The following is a 19,547-nucleotide window of genomic DNA, read 5'->3' on the forward strand; positions in this document are numbered from 1 at the left end:
ATCCTCCAGAGCTGTGATCACAACGACAGGGACAATGAAGGACTGAGTATGTCCCACCACCTCTAGCTGTTTTGACCACGAGCAAACTAGTTATTAATTAACTGAAATAAACCAAGATAAGAGCAGTCAAGGGGTCAGAATGATACCTGCTACCCTACAAAATATCCATGGCATTAAGTCTAGACCACTCAATCTACAAACTATACACTTTATAAAGGTGAGAACACACTACCATGAATGCAGAACAAGAAGAGGTGCTTCCCATCTTGACAGCCCTGCACTTGCCATATAGGGTAACCAGACCACTGCATCTGAATACAGTGGCTCTGAATTCTCATGTAACAAGCAAAACAACTTTTTAAAGCAATGGCTTTTCTCTAAGGTTTGAATCACTAAGCCCGATACTGAGTCTGAATTGTAATTAACATATTGCATATGTCAACTACATAAAGCCCAAGGTTTGGGGCTAGCCAGAGGACTCTGCAAGCAAAAGCATGTCTGATGGCCTTAGTTCAGTCTCCACAACTCACAGTGTACTGGTTGGTTTTGTGTGTCAACTTGACACAGGCTGGAGTTATCACAGAGAAAGGAGCTTCAGGTGAGGAAATGCCTCCATGAGATCCAGCTGTAATGCATCTTCTCAATTAGTGATCAAAGGGGAGGGCCCCTTGTGATTGGTACCACCTTTGGGCTGGTGGTCTTGGGTTCTATAAGACAGCAGGCTGAGAAAGCCAGGGGAAGCAAGCCAGCAAGGAACATCTCTCTATGGCTTCTGCATCAGCTCCTGCTTCCTGACCTGCTTGAGTTCCAGTCCTGACTTCCTTTAGAGATGAACAGCAACGTGGAATTGTAAGCTAAATAAACCCTTTCCTCCCCAGCTTGCTTCTTGGTCATGATGTTTGTGCAGGAATAGAAACCCTGACTATGACACACAGCAAATGTAAAGATGGAAAGAGAGAAACAGTCCCCAACTCCACAGAATTGTCCACTGAACTCCACATGCATATTGTAGTGTGTGCACACTACACATATAATAATAATAATAATAATAACAATAATAATAGTAATAATAATAGAATGCTGTTTTAGGGACAGTGAGCTAGCCTAACAAGTTAGATCCCCCACAACACACATACAGATAACACACAATGCACAAGTGGAGGAAAAGAACCAAATACATAAATTTGTCCTATGACCTTCCCATGCACACTGCATCATGGGAAGTGCCCCCAATCACACACATGCACCCACATGCACATGCACAGACATACAAGAAGAATGGGTTTGTTTATAAAAGCTCTGGCATTGGATTCACAACTCTGTCACTAATGCCTTTATGGCCTTGGACAGCATAGTTAGCCACGCTGAACCTCAGTTCTATCATTGAGAATGGATAGTCAATTCTATATCACAAGACATCACCAGGGACCCAATAAAATGACTCATAAAAGGCATTTGGTACTATATGCCTGGCATATACCCTTCATTCCGTAAGCATGACTGTTGATATTCACCACTGAATGTCCATTAGAAGATGAGACAGAAGGGTGCAAACTAGCTCAGGTCTCCTTTCCATCCAAAAACATGGACTCATGGGCCCAGCAGGCAAAATGGCTAGGCTACCATATAAGACAAACCCTAGAGAAGATGTAGTTTCTGGGTATATATTTTAAGCAAGTTTGTGTAATATGACACCTCACAGGCAGTGGCAGACTCGGTGGCATGATGTTTCAGCTATATAGGAGTAAGAGGGGCCTTCCTAGGAACGATTTTGTAGTCTGAAAGTTTTGTAGGGAGATATGATGGTTTGAATGGGAATGGCCTCCATAGATGTATGTGTTTGAATGCTTAGCCATAGGAGAAGGGCACTATTAGGAGGTGTGGCCTTGTTGGAGGAAGTGTATCATGGTTGGGTCAGGATTTGATGTCTCCTATGCTCAAGCCATGCCCTGTGAGGCACACTGTCTCCTTCTGCTGCCTGCAGGTTCAGCTCCTTCTCCAGCACCATGTCTGCCTGCAGGATGCCATGTTTCCCACCATGATGATAATGGACTAAACTTCTGGAACTGTAAGCCAGCCCTAAATTAAATGTTTTCCTTTATAAGAGTTGCCAAGGTCATGGCGCCTCTTCACAGTTACAAAACCCTAAGACAAAAGGAAAAAGCAGAGCAGAGTAGGGCCTGGAGGATGCAAGGGACACACCTACCTCAGAAGAAGATTAACTGTCCCCTTGGTCACAGGGATGCTATGGCAGACATCAGAAAGGCAGCCGAGAACAAGGGAATTTCCTCTAGGAAGTGATCAGTTGATTTACTCTGAATACTCTGTGAGCATAGACAAAGGCACCTCTCAAGTCAATCAGCAGCTTTCAACTATGACTGGCCCAAGAAACACCGAGGAAGCCATACCCAGAGATGAAAATTGAGCTGGTAATTAAACTTCAGAAGTTTATATTCCTGTCATGCATGAGCAATTAACCATGAATCTCTAAAATGAGCTGCATTATACCTTAGGGAGAGCCATCAATATCCCCCAACACTCTGTCCTTGTAAGATTCAGCAGTCAACTTGGCACAAACTAAAGTCACCTTGAAAGAAGAAACCTTACCTGTGGTAGTGGCTGGATGAGATTGGTCTGTGGGACACTGTCTTGATTAATGATGGATGAGGGAGGGACCAGTTCATGAAGGGGCAGCATCTTCCTAGACATGAAGGCCTGAGATATGTAAAACAAACAAACAAACAAACAAACACCCTAGCTGAGCATGAGGCGGAGAGCAAGCCAATGAGCAAGCCTGAAGGCAAAGCCAATGAGTAGCAGTCCTCCATGATTTCTGCTCCAAGTTCCTCCTTAAGTTCCTATCCAGGATTCCCTCAGTGCTGGATTATGACCTGGAAGTAGAAACCAAACAGTCCCTTTTCTCCTCTAAGTTGATTTTGACTGAAGTGCTTATCACAGCATCAGAAATCAAACTATATGAATTTTCTCTCCTGACTGCTGAATGTCGACAGGTCCCAGATGCTACAAGGAACTTGAAGCAAACTGTATTAGCTGCTCACCCTTGTCTGTGCCTCTCATTCAATAATCCTAAATAACCATTTAATTTTGAGAAGATGCTAATGCCAATGCTATGGGTTTTATTTATAATCCTTTATGCTCTGCAAACAATAGCTAATGTATTATTTGCTGTGCTAGTTTAACAACTTTTAGGAAATGGTGCAACAATATTTAATACCAATTTCTCCCCTTAAATGTAAGTCTATCATGCCTCCAGTGGAAGACCCAGCACAAAATGGACTCAGTGGGTTATTTTTTAAAAAGAGAGAGGACATGGTGGGCATGAAAGATGTCTGTGGGAGGAATTACAAGAAGCAGTAGAACCTAAAGATATAGTATGGCATGTAGGGAAATAGCAAATAATTAACAAAATGCTGTGTTAAAAAACTTTCTGTTAAATTCTTATTAAGAACAAAGGTAAATTTCATGAAAAAAATACATAAACTCACCATTTTCCTTTTGTTAGAAAGGATATCAACCCTTTCCACAACCGTGATTCTTTTCACATGATGACTGATGACTGCTCTGAAAGTTTTGAAAAAAATCTATCCTTCATGTCAGTACCGACTGATGCCACATTATTGGTTTTTCTAGTTCATTTTCTATAACAAGTTAATGTCCTCATACTCCAGGTTAATAGGGTACATACTGTGTAAGAAGTCCACTGTCTCTTTTAATTTATATTTCCTTCAAAACCAAAGCACTCCATGTTTCATATCTGATATTTCTCTCCAAATTAAAGAAGATATTGTGTCTCTCCTTAAGTCATCTTCTGTAATTTCATCTCCTTCTTTAATAGGATGGGTGAACATCTCATCTTATTGTTTCTTTAACTTAACAGTCTGTTTAACTTTGAGTCTTTGATGCCCATCACCCTAATAGCTTCCTATATAGCTGGGCAGGCCTGAAATAGTAATATTCCTTTCATCTAGGGAAGACACTGCATCTTTATTTCCCAATACCTTCTTGGACTGTTTCTCCAAAGTCTTTTGGCTTTTTTGTATAAACAAGGGGAAAAGAAGGAAGGAAGAAAGAAAGGCAGAGAGGGAAGAAACCATTCAGTAACCGTTAAGATATTTTAGTAAAAAGTAAATTTAGATGAACAAACCATTGGTATAATTTGTAAGATGCTTCCACCTGTGACACAGAAACATTAGAACACATGCCACGGGAGCCCCCAAATGGAGGATCGTGGGTTTAACTGTGGCTCTGGTGTGGAAGAGATTCTTCTGTGAGGAACTAGTGTCCCAACTCAACATTATCACAAAGTTTGGAAGAATTAAAGATGAAGCAGTCTTGCTTCCCAGGCACAGAAAATGTTAAATTTCTAAACGTTTAATAGAATCGATTTTTCTGCACTTCAAAGGGAAAAGAAAACAATCAGATAAAGCTTTGTCGCAACAATAACAACAGCTAACGTGACTTGAGTTCCTACTAAGTACCTGCCAGATGAGGACCAGGGGACTTTACATGTTTCTTTGCATTTTCCTTCCAAAACAATCTCAGGAGAATGACACAATTTCAGCCTCATTTTAAGGCTATAGGGAATGCAGTTCAGTATAGATGTTGGGCAACTTGCTTAAGATCAAACGTTTGGTTGTTTGTGCAAACCACAGTTTGACCACAGCTGCCAGGCTCCAGAGTCCATAACCTTCTGCAATATGTTGTATTGACACAGCCTTGCATGCCAAATACCCTTGTGCAGGCTGCTGGTTTCTTTGTGTTTCCCACATAAAGGAAAAACAAATGAGTTTTCATCTGGAGGCACATTAATCAACAACAAACAGATTTATCCACAAGAATTTATTTTTTTCCTTGTATTAAAAATAGGATCTTTTCTCACATACCATAACCTGGTTACAGTTTATATTTCCTCTGCTTCACCCTACATTCTGCCTCCCTTTCTGCCTCTCATTAGAAAATAATGTGCTTCTGAGATAATAATAATAACAAATATAACAAAATAAAATAAAACTAAAACTTTCACATCAGAGTTAGACAAGGCAAATAAAGTGAAGGAAAAGAGTCCAAGAGAAGTCACAAGAATCAGAAAACTACTCATTAGCACACTCAGGAATCCCATAAGAACAATAAAACACAGATACCATAATATAGACACAGAGAACCTGGTGCAGACCCTTACAGGCCTGTGAAGTTCATATGAATTTATATCAAAACCGTTCATCAAAACAAAAGCCTAAGGCCACTGTGTTTGAAGTCCACAATCTCACGAGAGATTAAATGTTCTCTAAGATGGATTTTGAATTTCTAGAACAGCCTGACCTTTAATATCTGTGTCATAACACAAGTATACTTTGGGTCATTATCATATGAACATTGCTGTATTTCCATTATTCATCCGTTCCTGTCCATTAATCAGACAAACATCCTGTAAACAGCTAAATTTATACTGGAATCTAAATAGGATGGAGTTCACTCACTATTCACCAAAATATCATGAGATCCATGGGGACAAACTTATGTTACAGAAACTGCCAGGGTAGCAGTCTTTCATGTGATCTTAGATAATGTTTTTTATAGACTATAAAATTAGGAGAGAAAATAAATACAAAGAATTTAAAGGAACAATGAGGTGTGCTTCATGATAATTAACTAGGAACTGTTGGGGTTCCATAGGAAACAGAAGGTCGTAACTATCCAGTAATAACTGTCTGCTTTGCTCCCTTTTGTGTTTATAGTGTTGGACACACACTAAATGATTGGCCTGGATTGTCTTAGTTTGTATCCTACAGAAGCAGTTTCTCAGACTAGCCTACATTACAGAGGAATGGAGCAGATTCCACACAAGGCATATACACCCTTGCTATCCTCTCTGTGGGAGGGGAGGTGGCTGGGAATTTAGTCTCCCCAGAGTAGCTGTGCAAAGACAACTCCAACAACTCTCCAATAAAAGATAAGTCTATGTTCTACTTTCACTAGCTTAGAAGACCTGGTGTGGGAGGGAGGATTGGATAGTAGCTATCTGGGAGGGGGGGACTGGAAAAGGGAATAACATTTGAAATGTAAATAAAGAATATATCCAATAAAAAATAAAGACGTGGTGTCACACTTACCATGAAAATCTTTGTTGTTTGTGTGTGTGTCTGTGTGTGGTTTTTGTGTGTGTGTGTCTGTATGTGTTGGTGTGTCTGTATTTGTCTCTGTGTGTGTGTCTGTCTGACTATCTGTGTCGGTGACTGTGTGTGTGTGTGTGTGTGTGTGTGTGTTTGTGCCTGTGTTAGACCTCTAGAATATTTTCTTCAGTAGATGACAAATGGATGAATGGGTCACTAAGTGGATGGATGGATAGATGGATGGATGGATGGATGGATGGATGGATGGAAGGGTGGGTGAAGAGATAGTTGGAGAGATAGACAGCTCTAATTATCAAGTAAACCATGAATCCATATAAACTGAGCCTTATTTCCAAAGAGCCCTGTGGGGAGCACTGGAGGTCCTGAGTGAATATAAGAGCAGATGAAGTTCTCGGTGAGCACGTGCTATTGAAATGAGCACAGCCGTGGCAGCAACCTCAATGTCTCAGACCCATGGGAATGGCCAGGACTTTCCTTGCTTTGTGCGAGAATGTTGACAGAGTGAACAGAAAGTATTGACCACAGCTTCCCCCCTCCTGGATATGTACAGCCTGAGACTTCTCTCCCACAGAGATTCGCTACCCTAATGAGGTAAATCTGCCTCTTCACTCACTTGTATACAATTAACGCACCTTCTCCACCCAGATATATAGAATAAACTCATTGGGTTTCTGGGCTACTGCTACTATATCTCTATCACAGTGCCCAGTCCCCGCAATCCCAGCTTCTCTGTATATGTGTCTGTTCTTTTCTTCATTCTCTGCTGCCTCAGATAGGTCAGTCTCCAATCTGTGCAGGGTACACCTGAACCCTAGAGCTTCCCATTTTAGATGATGTCACACAGATGCTATCAGGTTTTGCTGCCAATTGCATTTCATACTCACAAGAATACAACTTTCCAGCTTTAGATGGAGCTCCGGGAGTCCTGTGGAGGATCCGGAGCAAGGATCATAGGAACCAGAGTGGTCAGGAACATCACAAGAATACCAAGCCCCTCAGAATTCACTCACTGGGACTCATGGGTGCTTGTAGAGATCAGGGAACCTGTAGAGGTCTGACCGAAGTCCTCTGTTTATGTTATGGATAAGTAGCAAAGTGTTCTTGTGAGGTTTCCATCAGTGAATGTAGAGGCTGTCTCTGACTCTTTTGCCTGCTGTGGGAGTCTACTCCTCCTACGGGGTTGCCTCTTCCAGCCTTGATGTGATGATATGTGCACGGTCTTGTTGTAGCTTGTTATGTCACGTTGGTTGATGTCCCTCGGAGGCCTGCTCTTTTCTGAGGGTAGGCAGAGGAGGTTGAGGGTCTGGGAGGAGGGGAAGGTGCCAGGGTCGGGGGAGACTAGGGCAGGAAAGAGAGGGGAAACTGTAGTCAGGATGTAATATATGAGGGAAGAATTTTAAAAACACACGCACACACACACACACGCACGCACGCACGCACACAGCTTTTTATAAAGGACCCCATACGATTTTAGAATCCTTAAGAGAATTTCTCATATGAACTCACAAGCCATTCCAGTCACTGATTATACGCAGTGATGGTGCTCCCTTTTCTTCATTCCTTTTGTCTTGATCAGGTGTCCCCCCTCTTTCCAGTTCCAGTAGGGAAATGCGGGACAGTCCTACAGTCACAAGCTCCATGGCACCTAAGTAGGAGCCCAGGGAACAGATGCAGGGCCGTGCTGGAAACCAGTGTCTCCCCTATACAGTTGGTGAAAATGACTCTCCACACATCCACTGCAGTTTCTCTTCCTCCAGGTCCTCAATACAACTTACCAGGTACAGAGCTCAGGGTAAAGCACGAGGCAGGTTCCAGCGTGAGTTAGCCTGTTTCCCAGGGCTGTACTGAGGCTCCTGACCCTCTTTACTCTTAGCCTGAAACCTTCTTTACCCTGAAATCTTTACCCTGAAACCTTCTTGTCTTTCCAGATGTGGGAGTGTGCCCCTTTCTAGACCCTGTATTATATAGTATTGTTCAAGCTAGGTCCCAGTACCTCCATTTACCCTGGATTGAATGTGCAGGATCAATAGTTTGTATATGACACCATACAACACTGTATCTAAGGTTAAGAAAATCATTTAATAATGCTATTGCTAGCTATTATTTTCCCCAGTCAATTTCCAACCATCTAGCTTTTTATTCTTTATACCAGTAATATGTTCAGACTATGAAAAAAGCAAAAATAGATTTTAAATTAAAGAATCTTATTTTTATAACTCATATTATGCAGTCTGGCAATCCCACAGAATTTACTTTCAGAACTTAATAATCTGATGGTATTAAGTTCTAATGAAAGATACAGACAGGTGATGTTTCAAACAACAAACGGAGTCTCTGATGAGGAAGAATTGGGACTTAAGTCAAATTGCTGAAGGTAAGCACTTGAGGATGAACTTTCCCTGACATTTCTGGAATTCTATTATGTTGCTCTAACTATAAAGTAAATCTTAAGATGGTCAGAAAGTCATGACTTGAAGTTTTCAAGAAAATGGCAACGTGCTCTTTTGAGTGATGATCTTTAGGTGCCAAAATTAAAGAACATTCACAAAATGTTTCAAATTTCAAAACAATTAGACTATCTAATTAGAACTATTAGGAAACTAAATGCAAATACTAATATAATTACATTTATCCTCTCTGCCTATGTCTCTCTGTCTGTCTCTGTCTCTCTCTCTCTCTCTCTCTCTCTCTCTCTCTCTTTCTCTCTCACACACACACACACACACACACACACACACACACACATGTTTTCCTTTGAGACAGGCTTTTCCATGTATGCCTGACTGTCCTGATACCCACTACATAGAGCAGACTGGCCTTGAAGTCACAGAGATCCACCTGTCTCTGTGGGAGCTGGGATTAAAGGTGTGTGGACCACTATGCCTGGTTGCTTTTCTTTTTAGAAGCATATTTTATTTAGTCTTTGACAGCTGTATACATGCATACAATAATCTTGATCCTAACCAATCTCACGTGTTTAGCCTTTCATCCATCGCTGGTGAAGAAAAACAATAAGGTAACTAAGTTCATATGAATGCTGCATTTCCAGTGTCATTTGGATTCCTATGAGTAAGACGGAAATGAAATGGCTCAATATTGTGTCAACTTTAGGGCAGAAGTTCACTCCCATTGCCTTTGACAAACCATTGAAACAATGTTTAAATCTGAGATATGGGTAAGAATTTTATTACTGCTGCTGGACAAACAGCACTTATGATAGAATTATCACTGACTATAAATGTGGTTCAAACCCAAGGCTTAGAAAAAATTTCTTGGATTCTCCCATGCAGCTGTCTTTTAAGAAATTCTATACTAATCAACTCTCCTGTTGGCAAAGGATAAAATCGTATTTCCATATTCAAAATAGAAAATGGAGTCCAAATACTGTAAATAATGAACCTGGAGGTCAGTTAGGTCTTAACCAAGTGGCTTCAAGTTCATCTTCCTTTGATTATACAATAAATAGTAAGACATATGTCTAAATATTCTAAAGCCTTCTTTTAGTATTTTTTACATCTTTTAATATAAGTCCCAACATGCCCTCATATTATAGCTTATGGACATGTCTTTTCCTTTCCTTATCATGCTTAAATAGTAGTATGCCCTACAACCAATGACATTTATATTTAGTGACATCGTACGTGATATTTTATAAATTACCTCATTCACTTCATAAGGTAACTGACTATAGTCAGATATCTGACCTACCCCCAGGAGACAAATTAATAGAATTGAACCCATAGCAAATATTGAACCCTCCAGCTAATATTGGATTCAACAATAAAATCTAAAGGTTGTGTACCTCAGCAGCCCAGAAGTAGCTCTGAGCTACCAGTCAGAAATAGTCTAGCAGTTAAGTTAATAGCACTCAAGCCTATGGTTTCACTGCACTGTCTCAGCTGGGGAGAAACCTCCATTCCCAGGCTGCCTTCCTTATGGTGATGAAACGGTTGCCAAATTCCAGACCTCATATCTTTGTATCTGGGGCCTAAGATTCAACAGGATAAATTTTGTCCTTCAATGGTCAATTTTGCTTATCACCTCAACTGGATGTGGACTCAACAGGGAGATATGCCACCACATCATCTGTGTGAAATTTTATTGCCTGGGTCATTTTCAAGTGGGAAGACCCTTCCTAAATGTGGGTGGCACCTTTCAAAGGTGGTCTATATAAAAGAAAGTCATAAGGGGAAATGTTGGGGGGGTCTCCCCTTTGCCTTCATCGCCTTCACTGGGGGCTCATCTACACTGCTGCTAGTGTCAGAAACCAGCTTCTTCAGCCTTGCAACAGAGACTGAAGACCCTTGTTCTCAACTTTCCAAATGCTGTGACCCTTTAATACAGTAAATCATGTTGTGGTGACCCCAATCATAAGATTATTTCATTGCTATTTCATAACTGTAATTTGGCTACTGTTATGATTTATAATATAAATACCTGGTATGCAGGACATCTGATATGTGACCCCTGTGAAAAGGTCATTCAACATCCCCTACTATGAGGTCACTACCCACAAGTTGAGAACCACTGCTCTGGTTGTCACCAGCAGAGGAAGGATTCTCCTGTGAGGAACTAGACTGAGAAGAAGAAAGCTTTGAGACTGGAGGAAGGTCTGTTTCCTGACTGTACTCAAATCATACAAGAAGCCAAACTGGTGATCTCAGTCCCAGGTCTCAGCTCCTTTTTTCAGTCAGTTCCCATGCCAGGCCTCCAGCACAGAACACTATTAACAGGTCCCTCGGGGGAAGAGATGCCATGCGGGTTCTGGAATCCTCTTCTTTCATATCCCACGTCCTTCTTTCTGCCCTTCACACAAGGAAAAATGACAGGGCTCTTATGGGCATTTGGGAGAGAGATAAGTATATGCAATTTTTGTTTGTTTTGTTTTGTTTTGTCATGTGGGGTTCATGAGATTTTTAGAATATTTTTATATCAGGTAGAACCTCTAATCTGATCTTTCTTCCAGTCCACTTAGCAGGAAGACATTTTTTTCTGTACTAACCAAAGAATGTTATTGGTGATAGCCAGGGTCTTTCTAAACCTCAAAAATAAGAAATGAGAGAGAGAGAGAGAGAGAGAGAGAGAGAGAGAGAGAGAAATTCCTCTCTTGCTTGGTTGTGGAACTCTAAGAATGAGGCCCAGATGGAGGGCATTGATTCTCTTGGGTGCCCTTGTCCTTTGGAAGTCAAGCATATTGACTTACTTCAGGGAGCAGTTACCACCCCTCAGGCACTGTGTGAGCACAGCATGTGCACAGTCCCATCTGCTTTCTCTAACAAATGGAAGCTTTCTTACCACTGATCCTAAAGCTTTGATACAAGGCTTTGATTAGCTCAATTCTACTTTCACTAATACCAATTTATCCTTGAACACAAATATTAACTAGTTGTCAAACAAGGGTTGCTAATGGGCATTCTCTCAGTCTCTCTGTGACTGTCGCCTTCCCTCAGATCTCTCTGAAATGATCTCTGAACCATTTTGCTGCTGTCAGAAGTGGGGAAAGCAGCCACTGAGAAACTATCATCAGCTGTGACTTACTGGAAATACCCATTTTGTGTCTGGCGGCCTTTGGTGGCTCTAACGAACTCTTTGCTGTTGAAGATTTATAAACAGTGCAGAGAAAAGCTTGTTGCTATGCCTGATGATTTTATCTTTATACAATAATACTGTTGGAATGAGTTTATTAAGAATGAAACAGTGGCAAGAGGTTTAGAGTACAATTCTGTGTGTGTGATCATAACTGCCTCCACCAGCGGTTCTCAACCTGTGGGTCACAACGCCACAGGGATTGCATATCTGGTAGCCTACATACCATGTATGTACATTATGATTCAGAACAGCAGCAGAAGAACAGTTATGAAGTAACAACGGGGGTCACCATAACATGGGGGACTGTATTAAAAAGTTGTGCAGGGTTAGGAAGGTTGAGAACCACCCACCGATCTAGACTCAAAACCCAAAAGTCTATCTTGACTCTTCTGTCACAGAATAGATGTGTATGGAAACTGTTCTATGTGTGCCCCTGCTTAAGGCATTTAAGCTGACAAACCTTGTATCATTGGCCCCAGAAAGCACAAAACTTTCCAGGAGTAAGCCCATGAACAGCCTGTATACAAATGCCCACGCACCATGATATCAGACAGATAAAGGGAGAACCATCATGGCATTTTAAATATTTGCAGAAATACATGTAGTATACCCTACCAATATGATAGTAACACCAACCTTTTGGATGTTTTCAAACAGAATCTTACAGTAGCCTTAAGATCCTCCTGCCTCAGCCTTTCTAGTACTTGGATTACAGACATGTTTTCCTACACAGTGTGGCATAACATTAACTAGTAATTCACCTAATGTTGGTTTTCAAATTACAGAGATCTCTGATCAATCCATATATCTATTATTTACATGTTCTGCCAAAGCCATGCTTTATAAAGATAAATATGTCATAAGTTATATTCATAATTTGTCAGCATTTATTTCAATATATTAAAATAGGATAATAGCATTTTTAGAAAACTAGAGAATGCATCAGATGGCTTAATCCATACCCCCACAGGATATAAATAGAAGTAAAAGATCGCACAGATTGCATGCAATTTCCAGTTGAGTCCTTCTAAGAGTTTGGGGCTGGAGAAAGCTCAGCAGTTACTTGCCCTTGTTTCTCTTCCAGAGGACATGAACTCAATTCCTAGCACCCACTTGGAGCTGTGCACAACTGCTCATAGCTCCAACACCCTCTTCTGACATTTGAGGTCATCTGCACATAAATGGCATACAATCACACAGGCTTGAACATATACATAAATAAAAAATAAATCATAAGACTAGCTAGTATTCACTTGTCACTATTTTTCAAGATCTATCACAAAGCCTTTAAGTAGGTATCTGAAACCACAAAGACTACTGAACCCTGTGTATATAGTGGTCTCTTATATATGTGAATACTTACAATAATGTTTACATTATAAATTAGGCACCAAAAGTCTGCTAGTCAGTAATTTCATTATTGTGAAATATATCTGAGGCATATTAACTTATAAATGGGAAATGTCTATTTTGGGTTCTGGTATTGGAAGTTTCAATCTAGAGTAGATTGGTCCCTTGATTTGGGGTCTGAAGCAAGGCAGCACATCATAATGGGTATATATACTAAATGAAAATTCTCAATTCATGTCCAGGATAGAAAAAGAAAAAGAGGAAAAGACTGACCTCCTATCATACCTCACTTCCTTTTTTTTTTATTTGATATATTCTTTATTTACATTTCAAGTGATTTTTCCCTTTCCTGGATCCCCCCTCCTGAAAGTCCCATAAGTCCTCTTCCCTCCCCCTGTTCTCCAATCCACCCCTTCCCACTTCTCTGTCCTGATATTCCCCTACATTGCTGCACTGAGCCTTTCCAGGACCAGGAACCACTCCTTCCTTCTTCTTGGGCATCATTTGATATGTGAATTGTCAGACCTCACTTCCTAAAGGTCCCATGACTTCTCAAAGCATGCTGGGAATCAAGGCTTGATAGTTTCTTAGTCTTTGAAGAATATTCCAAATGCAACGTATAGAAGAGAGAGCAACAGTGACTAGTACTGAAATAGAGACTTTTGTACTGTACAGTGCACTCTCTTCCCCCACCCCCTTCTCTCTGAAAATAACTCATTGATGAAATTTCCCACAGCATTTTCACACCATGATTGACCATAGTAGTGCCAAAAGCAAGCCATGGATGTGGTGGGGGCAGGAGGTGGGGGGTGGGGTGGTGACTGTAACTTTTCATTAAAAACTTCATTTGGTAATAGAAGTAGAAGCACTAATACCTAATGTGTGGCTTTAGCCCCTCAGAGAGAGATGGGACCTCACAAATCTCTACCCTAGAAGAAGGTGGCAGGTCCTCCCTTATATTGGTCCTGTGCAGGGTCACTGCAGCAAGAGTGAGTCCATGGGTGCTGCGGCTGTGTCATGTAGCATTGGCTACCTTCAGGGAGACAGGACAGCTCCAGTATTAGAAAGAATCCTCCCAAAGCCAAAGATGAAATCATTCCACTTTCGACAGGTCTCTGCCTGGCTCCCTCCATAAGATCTCTACGATGGACATGCAACCATAACAAAGCTAAATAAAAACCCCTGACAACTGGGAACATGAGTGTACCAACACCCTTAGAAAGGCCCATGTTTACTTCGAGGTTACATGCTGTGTTGGGGGAAGGAAGGTTGTTGAAGCAGACTCTCCCATGTATAAGCTCCCATGAGTACCTGATTTTAGTCCTCTGGGAAAGCAAGAGCTATCCATCAGAAGCTCACACAAGGAGCGCTCAGAGAGTCGTATCATTCCCAGCTAGAAAGAGTGGCCGTTGTGGCTGCCCACTCACAGAAGGAGCAGAGATTTCTTCTCCAAACAAGGCCATTTACTGAAATGGATTCTCCTGCTTTCCCATCCTGTACTTTAGAGCAATTATGAATACATCAAAATGATGTAATTTTCTTCAAAGTTAGCTCAGATTACGGCGAGGCCAAGGTTGAAGAATTATTGTTGTTTTAAACAAAGTGTCTTAACATAGCAAGAGACATTGAGTAGATGCTGAATCGTAGGCAATTCTGTTTTAACTCACACTGGTTTGCAGATAAAAAGGGTTTTGTCAATGGAAAGAAAAGCTACCCATCATCTATGTACAGTCACAGTCGTGAAAGAAGTCCCTTTGAAGAAGCGCCATCTCAATAAACAACCCAGGTGTGTGTGTGCATGTGTGTGTGTATATGCGTGTGTGTGCATGTGCACGCATGTGTGAAGTATAACTATTTGTTATATTAAGAGTTTGATAGGATAGGGTTTATTTTTTTTAACTGCAAGGCAGGATGACAGCTGAACAGCCAAGTGTTGTAACTAGTAACTAAAAATGCATTTTATTTATTTATTTGTTTGTCTATTTACTATTTTGGGTTTTGTGGGATAGGGGTTGAGACAGGGTTTCTCTATGTATCCTTGGCCACCCTGGAATTTGCTCTATAGACCAAGCTAGCCTTGAACTCAGAGACCTGCCTGCCTCTGCCACCCAAGAGCTGGGATTAAAGGCATGTGCCACCACTGCCTGGCTAAAAATTCCTCTTTTTTATGAGATTACAAAAAAAAAGTGTATGCTCACAAAGGGAAGTTCACTGTGACATACAACGTCACAGCTCAAGTATTCCATAAGAGGCCAAGGCTGGAGTTTGAACTCCTAAAAACATAAGTTTCAAACCTGACATAATTGCAAGAACTTACAGTTTAGTTGGATATAAGATCCAGAATTTTTTAAACTCTAATGAGAAATTTGTGTGTTGTGGGCTGTAGGCAGTTAGAGTATGCTCTTTCAAAAGTTTGTAGCACATTCCATCCATCAATAAATCTGGGAAATATTTCCCTAACATTTTAAAAACTGGGAAATTTAGCCAGGCATGTTGGTTCTTGTGTAACACTATACCTGGGGAGACAGGAAAAGATGTCTATTCACCCCAGCTACAGCGCCAACCATAAAACAAAGAACAACATACGCCATCAAAATCCAACTTGATGAACCAATGAATATTATTGGGGTTATATACAGGAGCAAAAAATGTCAAAAAGAGAGCTGTGTTGCCAAATCCTACCTCAATATGCACCACCACTCACAGAAAGCTAGAAACCTATAGTATAGTACATAGCACATAGGCATCTCACCAGGAGGAAAATGTCCTCTATAGGTAGCTCAGTTGGCATGAAATTGTTAACACTATGTTTATAAAACTAGAGGAAAATAATACACCTGAAATATCTCAGAGTAGTTCTTCTTAAGAATGGAACTAGTGAACTGGGTAGAGGTTAGGCAAGAAACTGCTAACTTTATATTATAAGCTGTCTTAGTTAGAGAATATATTACAGTGATAAAATAAGACATCATCACTGGGCTGGAGAGATGCCTTAGTGGTTAAGAGCACCAACTACTCTTCCAAAGGTCCTGAGTTCAAATCCCAGCAAGCACATGGTGGATCACAACCATTGGTAATGAGATCTGATGCCCCCCTTCAGGGGTGTCTGACATATAATAATACAATAAATAAATCTTTAAAAAAAATATCTAGTAGATAGAGTTTTTTAAAAAAAAAAGACACCATCACCATGGCAGCTTATAACAAAAGTTTCAATTGTGCTTATGGTTCCAGAGGGTTAGAGTCTATGATGGTAGAACAAAGGCATAGTGACAGGTGGCTGCAGCAGCAGCTGAGAGCTCACATCTTAGCCCACAAACAGGAGATATCACACTGGGAATGACAGGATTCTTTTGGAAACTAAAACTCAGTGACACACCTTCTCCAACAAGGTCACACCTCCAAATCCTTCTCAAACAGTTCCTAGTATTCAAACACATAAGCCTATTAGTATTCTAAGCTTATATTTTTATTTTATATTTTCTAGCTATATGCATCTATTTCTTGCAAGAATTAAGTTAAGGTAAGATGGCTCAGCAGGAAAAGGTGCTTGCTGCCAATCCAGATGATCTGAGTTCAGTATCTAGGACCCACATGATTGAAGGAGCTAACCAATTCCCACAAGTTATCATTTGATCACTACATGTACTCTGTGGAACACACATTCACACATACACACACATACACAGAGAGACAGAAAGATGGAGACAGAAAGAGAGAATAAATAAATGAATGAATAAATAAAATAATTTTAAGTTCAATGAAGATAAAATTAATTAAAATTAAAATGCATATAAAAGTTTTTGCTTATAAAGTAGAGAATTTGCAGACACTCTAAAGTGTATTCATAGCCATGCAGCATGGACTGTAAGCAAATGATAAAGGGAAGATGCCAAGGCACTGGAAGAAATGGCTTGTGGAACCTCATGGGGAAGGATTATGTTTGAGGGACCACAGTACAACTTCAGTGGAAACAAAAGAGAACAGGGAAGGGTGACTACAGATGGGGCAGAGGGAAAGGCTGGGAAATTCTACCTGTAGCCAGTGTTGTGGAGAGAGTGAGACCTTAAGAATTGATAAGCAAATTTTTAGGATTGGAATTCTCCTCCTTATTATGAAACTGGCTTTGTATGAAGCACCCCTTGTTCTATTAAAGCTAGTAGAGTCAACACAGGGCATCCAGCACAATCAGTCAACTAGCCATTTGCATATAAATCTGAAAAAAGACATTGTCTACTTTCAAGCCTTCTACCCTTCCTATCTGTCTATCTATCTATCTATCTATCTATCTATCTATCTATCTATCTATCAGAGATAGATATCTCTGATAGATAGATAGATAGATAGAGGTTATTTTATTTATTTACATTTCAAATTCAAAGAGAACAATCTAGTACAACAGTTCTCATCAGAAATCCCATTGCTTGTTGAAGTAGGAGATTGTATAATTGTGATCAGGAAAGAAATTAAATCAATCACTTTGAAGACTGAGAATGTTCTGAACGCTATGTCATGTGTACCAGCCACTCCCTTCCAGAGCCCTAGTCTTAAACCAAATCCTACAGCCAGTATCTGTCAACTGCCAAGGGGCAGGGAGAACTACACAACTATGCCTGCACAGCAATTGTCTCAGAACATAAACCAAGCACAGTACCTGAAAAAGACTCTTCTGAAAAGTACAACAGCCAAGAGGCCCCACTGTGGCTCTGTCTGCTGGAGAGGAACATGACCCTCCTTTCATTGAAAACTCCTTGCCCTCCCAGAAAAAAGGAAGTCGCATTCAGTGTTACCATTCATCCTGATGCTTGAGTTGGTAGAAAAACCACTTCTTTATTGGCCTTGGTTATGACCTCAGAAAAGTGAGGTAATTTTTCAAGTTAATTTAATGGATATAAAATAAATGAGAAAGATTAAAGACCCTCCATCCTAGGACATGCCCACAAGGAGGGTGTGAAATCCTATTTTGATTTGTAACCCTTTGTATACCTCTGTGCCTTGTAGTATCCAACTAGGAGGAATGGTCAGAAAGATCTGACTCAGCAATGACAGTGACTCTGATGGGCAACTTTCCTTCTGTGTTGACCGATAAGGCAAAAACCTCTCTAAGTTGCATTCTCTGGAAAGCTGCTTGGTGACAAGTGTCAAAGTGGGGACCCATTTAAAGATCACCGCTGTGGCTGACAGAAATGTTCACACGTAACAAAATCAACCTTTAGAAACATTTGAACCCTAGGAAGCCATAACAATCTGCCTACTGACTTGTGTTTCCAAAGGCAATTGTCCAGTTACAGCTCTCATGTCCGCATCTCTGAGCCCTTCATCTTTTCTGTTCTTGGTGGGCCTTTTTAGAGGAGACGTGATGAATTTTAATTGGTGAAATAAAAGATGAATGGTTTACACTCCAGGTCTTATACAATCACTTGGAAGGTAAAACAGCTAAGTGGAGTTTGAAAGGCAATGAGAGAAAAGATATCAAAGCAGGTGAACAGAATTGTTCTCTCACACATCCAGGCTATGCCAAGCTCTGGGCACTGGCTAGGCAACAAGTATTGTATTCATTTCAGGGCAACATGAAACCACAGACTACACTAAAAATCTAGACTGGGCTGGTTGGGTTTTGTCAACTTCATGTAAAATTCACCTAGGAAGAGAAAAACCTTGAGTTGAGCAAGTGCCTCCATCAGTGTGGCCTGTGCGCATGTCTGTTGGGGCATTTTCTTGATAAATGATTGATATGTGAGAGGGCCCAACAGTGTCATCCCTGGTCAGGTGGCCCTGGGTTCTTTAAGAAAGCAAGCTGAACAAGGCATGTAAACCAAAGAATTACCTTAGTTCCTTCCCTGACTTCCCTCAGTGATGGCTTGTGATCAGGATATGAAAACCAAATAAACTCAACTTTGGTCAGTGTTTACTCACAGCTACGGGTAAACCAAAGTAGAACACTGCCTTGTGGCCCATGTTGTATGTCTTTTCCTGAGATGTAAACAGATATCTACCTACCCAAACAGGACACTGATAACAGACCAAAGTAAGGAATCCACCAAACTTCTACATAGTAAACCAAAGATTTTAGTGAGGCCATTTATGGGAATATGGGTAGAAATTACTTAAAGAAGCAGGAGTGACTCAGAAGCAGCTGCACCATTAAAGGCCCACCCCCTGCATTCATGACCACTCATGAAGGCTCCATGCCTCGTGCTCCCGGCATGACTCAAAGACAGCTCTACAGGTTGGAGAATCTCTTCTCCCAAACAATCCTTACTGTTTCTATAATCCTAGAGACAGACCTTGTAAACCCTATTTCTGATCTCTGCAGTGGCTGCATAAACTCTAACCATACAAAGAACATGGCTTGGTATAATGACATGGCAGCTCTAATAAGATTTCTGGGCTTTAACAAGTTCTCCTGGAAACAAAAAGCCTTTCAGCTAAGCATTTGGTGAAATATATCAGGGA

The sequence above is a fragment of the Apodemus sylvaticus genome, chromosome 9 (assembly GCF_947179515.1).
Source record: "Apodemus sylvaticus chromosome 9, mApoSyl1.1, whole genome shotgun sequence".
NCBI lineage: Eukaryota > Metazoa > Chordata > Mammalia > Rodentia > Muridae > Apodemus > Apodemus sylvaticus.